The following is a 3,925-nucleotide window of genomic DNA, read 5'->3' as shown; positions in this document are numbered from 1 at the left end:
GCGGCTTGGGCTCGGTCATGGACTGGCAACAACAATGCGCCCAAGCTGCTCCTCCTTAAGAGAGATAGCAGCAGAACCCAAGGCCGTAGACCTATGCCACGGGGAAGCTAAAAAGACACCAGAGCCTGTTGTAGATATTGTAACTACGCAAGGAATAATACTCAAAGTGGTTACCTGTTACAAATACCTTGGTATCTGGCTTGATGATTGTCTCTCTTTTAAACTTCATGTCAATAACCTGCTTAAAAAGCTGAGGGTTAGGCTAGGTTTCTTCTTCAGGAACAAGTCCTGTTTCTCACTTGAGGCCAGGAAAAGGCTCTGTGACCTTTTGACCTGTGCTGGACTATGGTGATCTGATCTATATGAATGCACCTGCCCATTGCCTGGTCAAGTTAGATGCTGCGTATCACAGCGCACTGAGATGTGTGACTAACTGTAAAGCATTAACCCATCACTGTACCCTGTATGCAAGGGCTGGTCTGCCTTCACTAACTGTACGGAGGCTCAGTCACTGGTACATTTTCATACACAAAGCCATGTTAGGGAAACTTCCATCCTACATCTGCTCCCTGATCTCACGGTGAATTGTAAGTGGCTACTGCCTGAGATCGCATGCTGTGGTTTTATTAAATGTGCCAACTGCTAGGACTGTCTTAGGGAAGACAGCTTTTAGATGAGCAGCTCCTCTGTCTTGGAACAGTCTGCAATTGAAATGGAAACTGAGCAATCTGGTGCCACTAAATGTTTTTAAAGCTCGGTTGGATGCTACTCAATCGGAAGCTATTGGTACCTGTTCATGTGGATAGTTATATAAATGATGCTGTATGATGTCCTTTTGTTGTTCTGTTTATGTTTGTATGTTTCATGTGGAACTACTTGAGCAGGTCTCCCTTGAAAAAGAGATCAATGATCTCAATGAGATACACCTGGATAAATAAAGGTTTGAAAATGAAATCTTGTTGAGTCAAAAGATCTTATGTTGAGTTGTATCTCAGATGAAACACATATTTATTAGAAAAACACTAACATCAGAAAACAGAAAACGTTTGAGCACGTGGGGCTCACTTTGTAACAACATTTCCTGATTCTGGTAACAATGAGTTCTCCAGATAATCACAAGATGTGATTTATCTAAATATCCCTTCTTATTTCCAGAGACCTCACCAAGCTAAGTTCCCTTGTTCTATTGGCAGACCTCAAGTGAAAACACCTTGTTTGCATTATTGTTTAACTTGTTTTTGGAGCAGCATTTTTTCCAGTGTAAACAAATAAATAAATAAAAAATAGTCTTTTACTCTGATGGCCTTTTACGGTACGTCCACACGGCAGCGTGCGTTGAAGGTTGCCGGTGGGCGTGTCTGGCGTGGGACCAACAACCAATCACATTAATCTCCCGCCCCGCACACACAAGCACGCGGTTTGATTGGCTGGCGCTTCCGTCGACGCTTGAAAAGTTTAACTTTTTTCAACTTTCAAAGCGAGCAACGGAGGCAAAGCGACGGAACCACAATGCAGTTCGGCAAAGCGTGACGTCAGCCCATTCAAAGTGAATGGGAAGCGTCTCCGTTGAAGCAGGCGACGCTGCCCTGTGGACGTACCGCTACTCTGTTAGATTGTATGTTTTGGCTGCACTGTTTCTCAACGCTCTTAGGCCCCGTCCACACGGAGACGAAAACGAGAGCCGTTTCGCCCCCCAGAGCGTTCCGTCCTCAGACCTACCCACCTTGGGAGCCGTTATCACAGGCTATCTTTCCGTGTCGGCCTCGTGTGGACGAACCGTCTGTACGATAGAGAACGTTAGCGGATTCCACTGTCTTTCATTGTTGTAAAGCACTCGCCTGGTGTTGAAAGGTGCTGTATGAATGAACGTGCCTTGCCTACAGGAGAACGTCTGTGATGGAACGTCCCTGATATGTTTTAGTCCTCACCTTGCAGAAGCCTTTTTTGATGGAGCTGAAATCTGGGAGAACGTAATCCCTGACCACCGTGTTCTCCTCGCCCTTCATCCTGAACAGAAGAAAAACACGTGTTATTGAATATCTTATTAATGTGTGTTTTCTCATACAGCGAAGTGGAGACTTCACCAAAAACTCACTCTTGTTCTCATTCATTCGTTTCTTCATTTGAAGCTAATTTATAGATTTTTTCGGTGTTAAGTTTTAATCGTTTTCTCATCAATTTGTGACTTTAATCTCAAAACATTTCAGATGGTTCTATTCGTGCGATGCCCCCACGAATAGAACCAAAGTATGTGGGAAACACTGGAAACACAACCAGAAAACTGTTATTTCCTCCTAAATGTGTATTTCTTTAAACTTCACTTCAGTTTTTTGGTCCTTTTTGTTTTATTTGTTGTCAATTTGTAACATATTTGCTGTTGATAACATTTATTTTGTCCTCTGTATTTCTAAATGTTTCCAACTTGACGAAACCCAGTAAAGGTCTTAATAAGTGTTGATCAACTGAAGAGGTGGAAAAGCAAAGAGTCCCCTCGGTTTCCCTGGAGCTCCACAGTAATGGCAGACACTAAGCAGAGGTTAACTAAACACGGCTTATATGACGCTCCTCATTTCTCTGCTCAGCCTCTAAAGGGAAATGTGTTAAATGTGTTTCCTGAGGACTCACTGGGATATCTCCATGTCTTTAAAGAACTGCTGCGACACGTAGCACACGTCCTCCTTCACCTGATTTATCACGTGAGTTTCATCCATCACATGAAGCTGCCTGCAGGAAACACGGGTTATTCAGGATTTTCATAGAAACAAAGGTCCAGGATCCACAGATTCAAACATCGCCTTTCAAATGTCATTTCCTGCCACTTTGTGTCTCTGGATGTTAACACTAGTCACAGCTGCAGTTTGGTGTGTTGATGAGGCAGCATTGCATCATGGGAGTTGTAGTCTTTAGCGTTTCCTCTGGTAGGATTCCTTCAGTGTTCATGGTAAGATCAAAGTGATCATTTGCATAACGATGTCGTGACCTGACCACTAACACATTATGACGTTATGTAAAGCTAATTGCAGATCTGTACTCAGGTACATTTCTTCATTTCAGTTATCTCAGAGAATTTGAGATGTTTTTCTTGTAAATGCATTTCTTGAAGATTTGCAGGAGAGCGAAGTGGCTTCTTGACCAAAATCTATAAGGTATTTGTTCTAATATAACGTTCTCTGGCACCGCAATATTTAAAGAACGTGTTCAATGTGTCCCCCTGTAGTGGCCTTAACATGCAGTCTTGAAAATGCACCCTTACTTTAATAAAAATGCACTTTTCTCTGAAACGTTTATGTATGTTTTACACATTATGTGCGACTGTGGCTTCGACGGAGTGCGGTCGTCTTTCAACCAGAAGGTTGTGGGTTCGATCCCAGCCCACGCGGTCAACATGTCGACGTATCCTTGGGCAAGATACTGAACCCTGAGTTGCTCCCGATGGCTAACGGTGTGTGAATGTTAGGTCCTAGAGTAAGGAACACTGCTCTGTATGAATGGGTGTGAATGTTAGGTCCTAGAGTAAGGAACACTGCTCTGTGTGAATGTTAGGTCCTAGAGTAAGGTACACTGCTCTGTATGAATGGGTGTGAATGGGTGAATGACATGTAGTATGTAAAGCGCTTTGAGGGGTCTTAAAGACTGGATAAAGCGCTATATAAGTACAGTCCATTTACAGATGTAGCGATTCATTTCAGACAGTTTGAAACGCGCTGGCCGTAATGGTACGTGATCTGCCCTCGCTCAGGGAAAACCTCCAGCTTGACTTGAGACCGCCCCCGTGATAGATAAATGTATTTATAATGAAGCCAGCTGCAATGGATCATTGATCCACCAGGGGGTGCAGTGGGGTTCCACACTGGAGCTCATGTGAAATAAAGTCAGATACTGGATGTCCAGCGGAACTTTGTTAAGATCCATATGTCACGGATAT

The 3,925-nt window shown here is 43.5% G+C and overlaps 1 long non-coding RNA gene across 1 annotated transcript; it reads right to left on the bottom strand.

Moving 5' to 3' along the window:
* Nucleotides 1–1,947: 1,947 nt before the first annotated feature.
* Nucleotides 1,948–2,720, bottom strand: LOC104940938 (uncharacterized). Its single transcript, XR_797841.1, has 2 exons — nucleotides 2,626–2,720; nucleotides 1,948–2,007 (listed from the first exon to the last, which is right to left on the bottom strand). It is a non-coding gene; the product is annotated as an uncharacterized lncRNA (long non-coding RNA).
* Between the last annotated feature and the right edge of the window lie 1,205 nt (nucleotides 2,721–3,925).

Source organism: Notothenia coriiceps, unplaced genomic scaffold (assembly GCF_000735185.1).
Source record: "Notothenia coriiceps isolate Sejong01 unplaced genomic scaffold, NC01 NC01_scaffold00002831, whole genome shotgun sequence".
Classification (NCBI taxonomy): Eukaryota; Metazoa; Chordata; class Actinopteri; order Perciformes; family Nototheniidae; genus Notothenia; species Notothenia coriiceps.
This window is presented reverse-complemented; position numbering and strand designations above follow the sequence as displayed.